Genomic DNA, 14,080 nt, shown 5'->3' with positions numbered 1-14,080 from the left:
CCACTGAGGGAGGAAACCTTTTGTAGTAGTCCTGCAACATGTTTTGGAGGTCTGTCACTAAAGACCTTGGCATAGGGACAGAGGTGTCTGCCTCCCCATATATGGAATACGACGGATCTGGTTGGACTTTTGCTGAAGAATAGTTGTCCTGATACTGATCATCACCATCATCAACCAGGTCCTGACATTTGACGTTAAGTTGTGACGGACTGTTGGCCACTCCAAACATTCCATCATCTTGAGAGGATCCATCGTTGTCATCCAATAGGTGTTGAGGACGACACAGCAACACCTTGCTTGGGGAGGTATGCATTCGTAGGATTGGCATTGCCTTCTTTCCTACAGGCATTAAAAATAGAAGAAGAAACCTTGACATTCCTGAAGTGTGCATTGTGAAATCAGTTGTTACCGATTCTCTCATTGCTGTGTCCGTCATCGACGGTTGTGTCGTCGTCGAGCCGGTCATCGATCGACACGTTATCGGCGGTTGCATCGTGGATGGTTCCGTCGTTGACGGGTCCCTCGTCGATGGTTTTCTGTACAACAGTTCTCTTGTCGACGGGTCCCTCGCCGACGGTTCGCTCGTCGACGGGGTGTTCGCTTTGTGTCTCGTCGACAGGTCTGATGTTGACGGATTCTTAGGCGGTTTGTCTCTCGTCGACGATCTCCTCGGCGGTGCATGCGTAGCTGATGGCTAAATAGTTGCCAAAGGTGCCCATTTGTAGATTTTAGCTGTGATCGTCGTCGACGATAGTGGCGATGATGTGACTATCATAGGGGACACTGCCGTGGTGAATGATGACTTTATCGTCATCGTCGTTACTGTAGATGTGTAGTTGTCATCGACGAGCATTTTTTGTCAGAGTCTGAAGAGTATTTTCCCAATTTGTTTACTCGGCGACAGAGACAGAGAAGCACTTTTTGGAGGTACCTTTTTCCCCCCAAAGGTGTAGTAGGCTCTCAGTGAACCTATTTGAAGGCTTTTAACCGGGTTTCTGACAATGATGAGGTAGAGCTTTCTTGTCCTTTTAGTTTTTCTAAAGAAAGGTGTTTCTATTTTTTAAAAACTTTCTTTGGAGGCTATGCAGAACGTTTTTCTTCACTTTTATGCCTTTTTAGGGACTGAAACGTCTGTGAGGAGGCTTCACTCTCTTCAGAAGAAGGGTATTTATTGAGACAGACGCCGTGAGGTATGTTTTGCGTTCTTTTATTTAGTTGAAGGAACAACAACTTAAAGCGTCAGATTCAGCAGAAGGGATGTCCGCACCTGTACGCTCTGCTGTCTAATTTCCAACTGCCACCCTCTGAATCTCTACTCCCACATTCTTGCTAAGGTGGATCGAATGCTGGTCACTTTCGCTCCACGCGCCACACATCTTCCCCTTTATCAAAACATAAAAAAATAAAAAAAACTGCCCACTGCTCTTATTATTCCATAAATAACAAATATACATAAATGCCTTTCGACAAAGAATTACAATAATAACAACTCATTTACCACACATCACAAACTTATCGAAATGTCCAGGTAACTTCCGTTTTCTTTGAGTTTTCCGAATAGGCAGTGCACCACTCTGATTTTTCTGAATTGGTGGTACATAACTCTCACAACATCCAGACACATTCTCATCCACACTACCTGAACACAATCCATCCGATTGTAACATGGAATAGTTTCCCCACAAATAACCATTAGTTTCATCCTGATACTCACACTCTCCCCCATCTGGACTTCAACTTGCTTTGAATAAACTCAGATGCCGTAAATTACGTATTCTCCCATCGTCAAGTTGAACAGCTCCATCCAAAACATTCAAAACCTTCATAGGCCGTGACCACTGAGCATTCCCTTTATGTATCAATCCATGATTTCTTACACGGACATACTGTCCAACCACCAACTTTGGCATAGTTTTCCCATTGTTAACTCTACGCATAACTTTAACTTGGTATTCTTGCACCTTTTCCCTCACAACACCAAAATCATTACTAACCAGATCCCTTTGTTTCCTATTCTTAAGCCACCAAGGAATCAATTTAGAAGATGGTTTATGACCTCTTAATAGTTCAAAAGGTGTTTTCCCAGTAACTGAATGTGGTGTAATCCTGTAAGATAACAACATATTTTGAATGGCCTCCTTCCAGGATGATTTAGATGTTAAAGACAATTGTATAGCTTCCTTAATCACCTTGTTAAATCTCTCAACCTGACCATTTCCTTCAGGATGATATAATTATACCCTTACATGTGTTACACCACAACTCTTCAAGAATAATTGCATTTTGTCAGAAGTGAGTTGCACCCCATTATCTGAAACTAGAGTTTCAGGAATACCTTCCCTGGCAAATACATCTTTTAAGAATTCAATAACTGTGTCAGTAGTTATATTGCTTACCATACGGATTTCTGGCCATTTAGAAAAATAATCATCCAAAACAATAGCATATGCTTCCATGGAAGGTAAGGTAACGAATGGGCCCATAAAATCTATTGCGATTTTACGCCATGGGCTATCAGGCAGTTCTACCATTTGCAATGGCACCACTAATGGTTTCACCGATTTATCACTCAGCATACATTTACTACAGTCTCCCACCCAACGGTCCACCATGCCGTCTAGACCTGGCCACCAAAAGATTTCCTTAATCTTCCTCCTAGCACTCGCCATTCCACCATGTCCTTCATACCCCACCTTGTCAATAACATTACGCATACCATAGGGCGGTACAATTTTGTCGCCTCTCAGTATGTCATTCGACACAGACCGCTCTTTAACCTTCCAAAATGTACTGCATTCACTTTGCAAACTACATTCTGTTGGCCACACCTTCAAAATAAAATCTCTTACTTTCAATAAAACTTCAGCTTTTTGCATTTCCCTCATCCACAGACACTCAACTATCTCACTATTCATCTCCCCTTTTTTTAAAAACATCATATCTTCACAATTGTATGCAACTTCACATTCTTCATCGTCAACCTCCTCAACACTCCCTGGTGACAGAGGTAACCTAGATAACCCATCAGCCACACAATTTTCTTTCCTGGCAAATGTACAATTTCAAAATGCTACATTTGTAATTTCGAGGCCATTCTCGCCAACCTAGGAGTGAGGTTTCTTCCACCTCCTGAACTCAAAATGTTAACCAGGGGCTTGTGATTAGTACATATCTTAAATCTGCGTCCCCAAACTTACATTCTAAATCATTGCACAGCCCATGTAGAAGCCAATAACACCTTCTCAATTACAGAATAGTTTCTCTCTGCAGGTGATAAAGTATGAGATGCACATGCAACTACCCATGAGTTTCCTTTCCTTTGTTGGGATAACACTGCACCGATTCCATAAGCACAAGCATCCACTGATATGGTACAATCGGCAGTTTCATCAAATTATTTCAAACAAGATGCATTCACAATGTCTTCTTTTATAGTTGCAAACTCCTCTGCATGTTTTTGCTTCCAGCAAAACGTTGTATTTTTCCTGAGAAGGACACAAAGATTCTCCACCTTGGATGCAAAATTTTCCACAAAGCGAGAATAAAACTCAGCCAATCCCAAAAATGAGAGAAGTTGTTCTTTACTCGTTGGTTCTGGAGTCTCCCGAATAGCTTTCACGTGGCTAACCTTAGGCCAAATACCATCCTTAGAAATAATGTGGCCTAAATATTCCACGTGACTTTCACCAAATTTATGTTTTTGTTCTTTAACAGTTAATCCAAAGTCCTTTAGTGCCTGCAAAACCGCATTTAAGTTATTGTCATGCTCAATTTTATCCTTCCTATATACTAAATATCGTCTTGCAACACCTTCGCCCCCTTTACATCTTAAAGTATTTTGGATAACTCCCTTTGGAAAACTGCAGATGCACTAGCTAACCCAAATGGCATCCTTTTGTACTGGAACATTCCTTCAGGTGTAATAAATGCTGTACTATGCTTGGACTCCGGGTTCAAATGTATATGATGGTAATCACTTGCCAAATCAATTGTAGAAAAAATGGTAGCATCTCCAATTGAGGACATCAGTTCCTGCAAATTAGGCAATGGGAAAGCATCTACCCAAATTGCATCATTGAGTGCACGCAGGTCCACACATAGCCTTAGATCCCCATTAGACTTCACTGAAATTACAATTGGAGAAAACCAATCAGAACACTCTATGGGTTCAATAATATCCTTATTACACAAATCCTGTAACATTTCTTTTAATTTCCCTCTTTAATTAAAGGGAACATTCCTTAACCTTTGCCTCACTGGAACATCATTCTTCTTTAATACAACAGTGTGTTGGAAATCTTTCATACTCCCCAACTGATTGTTAAAAACTGTCAGCAACATATTCTTAAGGTCATAGTACAAACCATTCTGCAACCCTTCCTTACCCACTGTGTACACTGGTGGATTAGCATTAGGACCTACTTTTAATCCTAACTCACATTTATGTGGCCAACCTAAAATCATTGTACCACTTTCAGCTATATAATTTCTCCCAAACACTTCTTGATTGCAAATTCAATCACTGCTTGCAATTTTCCCACAATCGCAATTTTATGTGCAGATACATGGACTTATCCCAGTACTTTGTAATTTCCTCCCAGGCCATAACTGGTTAAATAATTGGTTTCCCATTATAGTGTACCACACACAGGTCCACCATGACTTCCACCTGAACACCGTCAATACATAAACACCTTGGAAAATTGATGACTTTTTCCCTTGACATTACTAATTTGAATACTTAACCCCTTCGCTGCCAGGCCTTTCCCCCCTCCTGTGCCGAGCCGTTTTTTGGCTATTTGGGGCAGTTCGCGCTTAGGCCCTCATAACTTTTTGGTCACATAAGGTACCCATGCCAAATTTGCGTCCGTTTTTTCCAACATCCCAGGGATTCTAGAGGTACCCAGACTTTGTGGGTTCCCCTGAAGGAGACCAAGAAATTAGCCAAAATACAGTGAAAAGTTTTTGTTTTTTCAAAATTTTTTTAAAAAAGGGCTGCAGGAGGCAGCTCGTGTTTTTTTCCCTGAAAATGGCACCAACAAAGGGTTTGTGGTGGCAAGATCACCATCTTCCCAGCTTTCAGGAACAGGCAGACTTTAATTGGAAAACCCAATTTTTCAATACAATTTTGACATTTTATTGGGACATACCCCATTTTTACAATTTTTTGTGCTTTCAGCCCCTTTCCAGTTAGTGACCAAAATGGGTGGGAAACCAATGCTGGATCCCAGAAAGCTAAACATTTCCAAAAAGTAGACACAATTCTGAATTCAGCAAGGGGTCATTTGTGTAGATCCTACAAGTGTTTCCTACAAAAAATAACAGCTGAAATATAAAAAATATTGAAATTGAGGTGAAAAAAATAGCAATTTTTCTCCGCTTTTTACTCTGTAACTTTTCCCTGTGATATCAGATTTTTTAAAGCAATATACCGTTACATCAGCTGGACTCTTCTGGCTGCGGGGATATATAGGGCTTGTAGGTTCATCAAGAACTCTAGGTACCCAGAGCCAATAAATGAGCTGCACCTTGCAATGGGTTTTTATTCTATACCGGGTATACAGCAATTAATTTGCTGAAATATAAAAAGTGAAAAATAGGTATCAAGAAAACCTTTGTATTTCCAAAATGGCCACAAGATATGTGTTGAGAAGCAGTGGTTATTTGCACATCTCAGAACTCCGGGGTGCCTATACTAGCATGTGAATTACAGGGCATTTGTCAAATAGATGTCTTTTTTACATACTGCCTTACATTTGGAAGGAAAAAATGTAGCGAAAGACAAGGGGCAATAACACTTGTTTTGCTATTATGTGTTCCCCCAAGTCTCCCAATAAAAATGGTACCTCACTTGTGTGGGTAGGCCTAGCGCCCACAAAAGGAAATGGCTCAAAACACAACGTGGACACATCATATTTTTTCACAGAAAACAGAGGTGTTTTTTGCAAAGTGCCTACCTGTGGATTTTGGCCTCTAGCTCAGCCGGTACCTGCGGAAACCTAGCAAACCAGCGCAGTTTTGAAAACTAGACACCTAGGGGAATCCAAGATGGGGTGACTTGTGGGGATCTGACCAGGTTCTGTTACCCAGATTCCTTTGCACACCTCAAAATGTGACCAAAAAAACACTTTTTCCTCTCATTTCGGTGACAGAAAATTCTGGAATCTGAGAGGAGCCACAAATTTCCTTCCACCCAGCGTTTCCCCAAGTCTCCCGATAAAAATGGTACCTCACATGTATGGGTAGGCCTAGCACCCACGAAAGGAAATGGCCAAAAACACAACGTGGACACATCACATTTTTTCACAGAAAACAGAGGTGTTTTTTGCAAAGTGCCTCCCTGTGGATTTTGGCCTCTAGCTCAGTCGGCCCCAGGGGGGGCAGAAATGGCCTAAAATAAATTTGCCCCCCCCACCCCCCTGGGGAGTAACCCTTGCATACAGGGTCGCTCCCCCTGCGTGACATTGGCGCAACAACAAAAAAGATCCCCGGTTCTGCCCCCCTTGGGGGCAGATTGACCTAAAATCGTCTGATTTGCCCCCAAGGGGGGCAGAAATGGTCTAAATACAATTTGCCCCCCAGGGGAGCGACCCTTGCCTAATAGGTCGCTCCCCATCTCTAAAAAAACAAACAAAAACAAAAAACACAAAAGAAAATTTGCCCTGGCGCCTAGAGGTTTCTGCCCCCACGGGTGCAGAAATGGCCTAAAATAAATTTGCCCCCCATACCCTCCGGGGAGCTACCCTTGCCTATGGGGTCGCTCCCCTTGCGTGACAATGGCGCAAAAAAAAAGATCCCCGGTGCCTAGCGGTTTCTTTAAAAAAAAAATGCCCCCCCTGGGAGCGACCCTTGCCCAAGGGGTCGCTCCCCTTGCGCGAAATTTGCGGAGAAAAAAAAAAACTCCCTGGTGTCTAGTGGTTTCTGTCCCCCTTGGGGGCAGATTGGCCTCAGTAAAATAGGCCAATCTGCCCCCAAGGGGGGCAGAAATGGCCTAAATATAATTTGCCCCCTAGGGGAGCGACCCTTGCCTAAGGGGTCGCTCCCCACCTCAAAAATATATATTTTTTAAAATAATTTTTTTAGATAAAATGCTCCCTGGGGCCTAGAGGTTTCTGTCCCTCCCCCGCCCCCCCCCCCCCCCCCCCCGGGAGCAGATCGGCCTAATTAACCCATGAAGCAATTTTTTTCCTCCTATCCTTATCACCAGTCACAACACACACAGTGCCATTATCCTTAACTTCATTTCTCATAATTTGTATGCAACTCTGTTATCTCAATACCTCTTGCCACCTCAATATCCGTTTTCAAAGATATTTCTCCTGAAGAAAATAGTTTCTCTTGTATTTTCTTAGATTTAGTTTTCATCAATAATTGATCTCTTAAAACTTGGTCGTAAGTCATATGATCAAAAGCACAAGTAACTGCCAGGCCTCTTAATACTGCCATATACTGGTCAATAGACTCATCTACTTTCTGTTCCCTGGCGTATATCTTTCCATAACCACATTGATCTTCCTACCGTAACTCTCCTGTAACTGTTCCAATGCACATTTGTACACATCTTCCACATTCACATTTTCCACTGGTGGCACATTTTTTAATTCCCTCAAAGCAATAGCCCCCAACCGATGTTTGAGCAAGAACAAATGTCTTTCAAGAGAACATTCTCCTTCTTCTAATACATCACCATATGCTTCAAATAGGTCAAACCACAATTCCCACTGAATGGGAGGGTCTCCAGGTTCATTTAAAAAAATGGTGGAGGTTGGATACTAGACATTCTATACAAATACACAAGGAGTCAGTATGTATTATTATGAAAAAAATACAACAAATTCCACATTAAGAATAACAATTTCACAAATCACAAAATGTCCCAATATATACACTCAATACAATATATAATGAACAGTCATCAGAGTGCCTATAACCTATACTTCAGTAAAGGCAAAAAAAAAAAAAAAAAAAGAAGAATTCCACCAAAAAAATTATATTAATAGGCCAGCAGTAAGGTGTGCCTATCACCGGTAGGTTTCTGTAATTATTGGAATGATAAGCACAAAGGTGTGCCTATCACTGTAATTCAATTACAACAAGAACAAATGCAGTGCTTTCCCCAGTGTAAACGATGAAAGATTCTCCAAAAGGGCCGCCGTAAAGCTCGTATGTTCTTTCAATAGGAATTTGAGCACATTGTTACCCAGAATTCCAAGCTTGGAAGACTCCCCAATCCTCCAATATGGCTGCCACATTTCACAGTATTTTCAAAAGGAATTCGGGCTCACCATCACCCAGAATTCCATGCTCCACCAGCAGTATTTAGATGTGAATGAAATCATCTCGACAGCAGCAGTCCTTCACCATGAAAACGAAGATCGTCTCGACAGCAGCAGTACTTCACCATGAAACGAAGATCCACACATGAACGTTTCTGGGCAAGCCGATGCTTATTCAAACAACAACAGGAACGCGTGCAGCGCCTACGCGAACATTGCTCCTGTTCCCCTCGTCGCCATTATTGAAACAGACGCCGTGAGGTATGCTAGGCTGTTCTTTTATTTAGTTGAAGGAAGAACAACTTAAAGCGTCAGATTCAGCAGAAGCGATGTCCGCGCCTGTACGTTCTGCTGTCTAATTCCCAACTGCCACCCTCCAAATCTCTACTCACATTCTTGCTAAGGTGGATCGAATGCTGGTCACATTCGATTCATGCGCCTTCTGCTTTTGTAGCCATAACAAATGTCTACCCTCTCGGTCTTTCAGGGCTTTGTGATTTAAAGTGCGACAAATCTTGCAATCTCTGTCACTTTATGATCTGGATAGAGGCAGTATATGCACTTCTTGTGGGTGTAATCAATATGAAGTCTTTTTCTCCCACAACTGTCACAATTTCTGAAATGTCCTTTTTTAGTTTGTTGGGAGATCCTGTCCACTGGAAATCCAAAATCCCTGAAAGAAATTTTACTGTCAGAAAAAACAAGCTGAGCAGAGTTCAGAGAGACTCCCTTCACACAACGTGCAGTAGAAAATCTCAGGAAAACAGCCTCTGTTGGGAGTGCTCTAGAGGGTGCTGTCGCCTGATTGGTTTTAGTTCAGATTTGTTTCTTTTTTTTATAAAAGAACATGGATAGGCTATAACAGTGTCTGTGTAGGCCATGGAGGCCTAGTGTAATACAATTACTGCTATATATATTTAAGGTTACGGTGGGACTCCCACCTCGACTAGGGTAATAATTCAAGCATGTTAATCCTTGAAAGATCCAAATACTGGAGAAGGAGAGTGACACACACATGCAAAACATACACCAGACACACATACCCCACACACACAACCAGCTGCAGACGTAAACCAATGGCACACGACACATGGCATAATGATACAAGGACTAGAGTACAGAAGTACTGTGAGGAAATGCCTCCTTGGCATGGTTACCCCCTAATGCCTTTGCTGATGCTAAGTTATGATTTGAAAATGTGCTGGGACCCTGCTAACCAGACCCCGCACCAGTGTTCTTTCCCCAAACTGTACCTTTGTCTCCACAATTGGCACAACCCTGGCACTCAGGTAAGTCCCTTGTAACTGGTACCCCTGGTACTAAGGGCCCTGATGCCAGGGAAGGTCTCTAAGGGCTGCAGCATGTCTTATGCCACCCTAGGGACCCCTCACTCAGCACATACACACTGCTTCCCAGCTTGTGTGTGCTGGTGGGGAGAAAATGACTAAGTAGACATGGCACTCCCCTCAGAGTACCATGCCAACCCCACACTGCCCGTGGCATAGGTAAGTCACCCCTCTAGCAGGTCTTACAGCCCTAAGGCAGGGTGCACTATACCACAGGTGAGGGCATATGTGCATGAGCACTATGCCCCTACAGTGTCTAAGCAAAACCTTAGACATTGTAAGTGGAGGGCAGCCATAAGAGTATATGGTCTGGGAGTTTGTCAAACATGAACTCCACAGTTCCATAATGGCTACACTGAAAACTAGGAAGCTTGGTATCTAACGTCTCAGCACAATAAATGCACACTGATGCCAGTGTGCAATTTATTGTAAAATGCACCCAGAGGGCATCTTAGAGATGCCCCCTGAATACCTACCCGACTTCTAGTGTAGGATGACCAGTTCCTGCCAGACTGCCACATACCAGACATGTTGCTGGCCACATGGGGAGAGTCCCTTTGTCACTCTGTGGCCAGGAACAAAGCCTGTACTGGGTGGAGGTGCTTCTCCCCTCCCCCTGCAGGAACTGTAACACCTGGCGGTAAGCCTCAAAGGCTCACCCCTTTTGTTACAGCGCCCCAGGGCATTCCAGCTAGTGGAGATGCCCGCGCATCCAGCCACTGCCCCCACTTTTGGCGGCAAGGCTGGAGGAGATAATGAGAAAAACAAGGCGGACTCACCCACCAGTCAGGACAGCCCCTAAGGTGTCCTGAGCTGAGGTGACCCCTACCTTGGGAAATCCTCCATCTTGAGCGGGGACCCCGGAGCATATATAAAATACACACATATAAAGTATGAAATATGCACAAAAAATATATATAGCATTTTTAGTAGACAAATTTTCATACTAAACTCATATATACATGTGTAAAACAGCAATGCAGGCTATAATCATTAACAGGCTAAAATGCTTTATTTCTATGGATTTTTTTTTATTTTTTTTTTTATTCTTTACAAAATTACAATAAGAGAAAAAATATATCTACCAAAGCCCCAAAAGTGGGCCTAGGGAAATAAGCAGTAGTAATCATCAGAGAAAAAAAGAAAAAACTACATTGAAAAACAATGGAGCATTCTTCGCCAATAGGCTGCATGCAGGTTAACACAGGAGAACCATAAAAACTTTGGCACCGTGCCTTTAAGACCCTGAGCACCTCCAGTATCCCACCATGCCTCAGGGGTGAAGGAGAGGTGACAGTTGGTTCACAGTTAGGTCAGTACTTTTTTACGGTGACAATCTGTGTAGCTGATTCAAAAGATAGTCTGTCCTGCACTTCTAGGAGACGTGCGTCCGGGGAGGAGGGTGGGTTGTTTATGACTTTGATGAGGATACCCCTGGAAGAGAACTAGGATTTACAGGTAAGTAACTTATCCTTCTCTTCCAGGGGATCCTCATCAATAGTCATAAACATTGAATAGATTAGCAAGCCCATCCCTTGACTCTGCGGACTGTCCAATAGAAGTGCAGGAATAGATATGCATCATGCAAACAAATTTCTCAGAGAGGCTTGCCCAACTTGGGCGTCTGCTCTTGCATCTGAGTCCAAACAGTAATGTCTAGTAAATGTATGTACAGACTTCCATGTAGCAGCCTTACAGATTTCAGAGATTGGAACATTATTAAGGAGGGCAGCAGTAGCCGCCTTTCCTCTTGTGGAATGCGCTTTAGGTCTAGCAAGTAGTTGTTTGTTAGCCAACTGGTATGCATTAACAATACAAGAAACTATCCATCTTGATATGGTTCGTTTAGATGCTGCCTCTCCTGTTCTCAAATGACCATAATTTATAAACAGGTGGTTGGAATGTCTAATCAGCTCAGTTTTATCCAAATAAAATTTTAGCACTCTTTTCAGATCTAGGGAGTGCAACGCTTTCTCTGCCGGAGTCTCCGGATTGGGGAAAAAAGTTGGTAGAGAAATAGTCTGATTGATGTGGAATTCTGACACCACCTTCGGTAGGAATGATGGGTGAGTTCGCAGAACTACTCTATTGTCGTGGAAGACTGTGTACGGTTCTTTGGAGGACAAAGCCTGAATTTCACTGACCCTCCTTGCGGAAGTAATGGCTACCAAAAAAAAGCCTTCCACGTAAGGTGTTGCAAAGAGGCTTTGTGTATAGGTTCGAAAGTAGGGCCCATAAGTTTTGATAGCACTATGTTCAGCTCCCATGGAGGGGAGGGCTTCCGAATGGGCGGAAAAACTTTTTTCAAACCTTCTAAGAAATCCTTGACAACTGGTTTCGTAAAGAAGGATTCCTGAGAAGGTGACTTATGATAAGCTGTAATGGCAGATAAATGTAACTCAATAGATGATACCTGTAGACCGGATTTTGCTAAATGGAGTAAGTACGACAGAATGACCTCCTCCTGAGCCCGTATGGGATTCTGACCTTGCTGACAGCACCATATGTAGAACCTCTTCCACTTGAACGCGTAAGAACGCCGCATGGAAGGTCGTCTGGACTCCTTCAAGATGTTCATGCACTCCTGCGTGAGCCCTAAGTGCCCATACTGCAAGAATTCAGGAGCCATGCTGTCAAGCTCAGAAAGGGTAGGTTGGGGTGCAGTACCCTGCCCTCCATCCTGCACAGAAGATCCGGTCTGCACGGCAGCCTCCTGTGAGGTTGTTCCGATAGTTTGAAGAGATCTGTGTACCAGAACTGACGGGGCCATTGCGGAGCTATGAGAATCATTCTGGTGCTGGATCTGTAAAGTTTGTTGATCACTGCCAGTATGAGGGGGATCGGTGGAAAAGCATAGAGAAATATCCCTGACCAGTCGATCAACAGGGCATTCCCTCGAGATCCCGGACGGTAGAACCTGGACGCTAAGTCTGGGCATTTCCTGTTTACCTCGTCTGCAAAGAGATCCAATTGAGGCCGACCCCACTGAGCGAAGATGTCTTCGACGATTTCGTCGTGCAGGTCCCAATCGTGGGCGTCCTCTAGGTGTCTGCTCAGGAAATCTGCTTCCACGTTTTGTTGACCTGGTAGGTGAACCGCTGTAAGCGACATTCCTCTCGCCAGGAGCCAATGCCAGATTGTTTGAGACTCCCGAGATAGGGGTAGGGATCTCGTTCCCCCTTGTCTGTTCAAATAATACATTGTGGTTGTATTGTCCGTTTGTATTAGGAGACATTTCCCCTGAATCGATGGAGCAAAAGACTTGAGAGCCAGATGGACCGCTCTGAGCTCCAGCAGATTGATGTGGTACTTCCTTTTGTTGTCGGACCACAGGCCCTGAACTTGAAAAGGACCTAGATGAGCCCCCCCATCCCTGAAGAGACGCATCCGTTACCAGAGTGTCGGATGGAATTACCTGGTGAAACGGAGCTCCTACTGACAGGTGAGGTCTGTGCATCCACCATTGTAATGACTGACGTGCTGCTATCGGCAGCCGCACTCTGTCCTCCCAGCGACCTGTCCTTTGGTTCCAGTTGTTTTCCAAAGCCTCTTGGAGGGGCCTCATATGTAGCCTGGCATTCGGGACAATGAAAATGCACGATGCCATGGAGCCCAGCAGAGATGTCACCTGACGGGCCGTAGGTGCGTCGGATTTTAACAGGTCTTGACACTTTTTCTTTATTGATAATAGTCGTTCCTCCGAAGGATACACTCTTTGGAGCTCTGTGTCTAGTATTGCTCCCAGGTAGTGGAGGTTCTGCGTTGGAATCAAGGTGGACTTTTGGTAGTTGACTTGAAGACCTAGAGACTCGAAAACCTTGACCACAATGTCCCGATGGGTTCTCGCCTGCTCCGGAGAGGAGGCTTTCAGTAGCCAGTCGTCTAGGTATGGGTAAATGAAGATTTTTTGTTTTCGTAGATGTGCCGCTACCACTGCCACGCATTTTGAGAAAACGCAGGGGGCAGATTTCAGGCCGAATGGTAGCACCTTGAACTGATAGTGCTGTGAGGCTATCCAGAAGCGCAGGAATTTCCGATGCTTGGGGACTATCGGGATGTGAAAGTATGCATCCTGCAGGTCGATGGAGCACATCCAGTCTCCCCGATGTAGCTGAGGGAAAATCTGGTGAAGAGCCAGCATCCTGAACTTTTGCTTTTTTATGTACTTGTTCAGTAGTCGTAAGTCCAGAATTGGTCAGAAAACACCCTCTCGGCCTTTTTTCGCTACCAGAAATAACGGGAGTAAACCCCCTTCCCTATTTGCGCGAGTGGAACTTTTTATATTGCCTTCTTTCGTAAAAGGGCGAGAGCCTCTTTGCGCAATAGGCTGACGTGAGACGGATTGCATTTGGCTGGTGGCAAGTGCAGTGGAGGTTGCCGGAAAAGAAGAGAGTAGCCGTTCTCGACAATGTTGAGCACCCATTTGTCTTTTGTTATAGCACGCCACTCGTGAATAAA

Source organism: Pleurodeles waltl, chromosome 6, assembly GCF_031143425.1.
Source record: "Pleurodeles waltl isolate 20211129_DDA chromosome 6, aPleWal1.hap1.20221129, whole genome shotgun sequence".
Taxonomy (NCBI): domain Eukaryota; kingdom Metazoa; phylum Chordata; class Amphibia; order Caudata; family Salamandridae; genus Pleurodeles; species Pleurodeles waltl.
The sequence above is the reverse complement of the archived record's forward strand: the minus strand, read 5'-3'. Positions refer to the sequence as shown.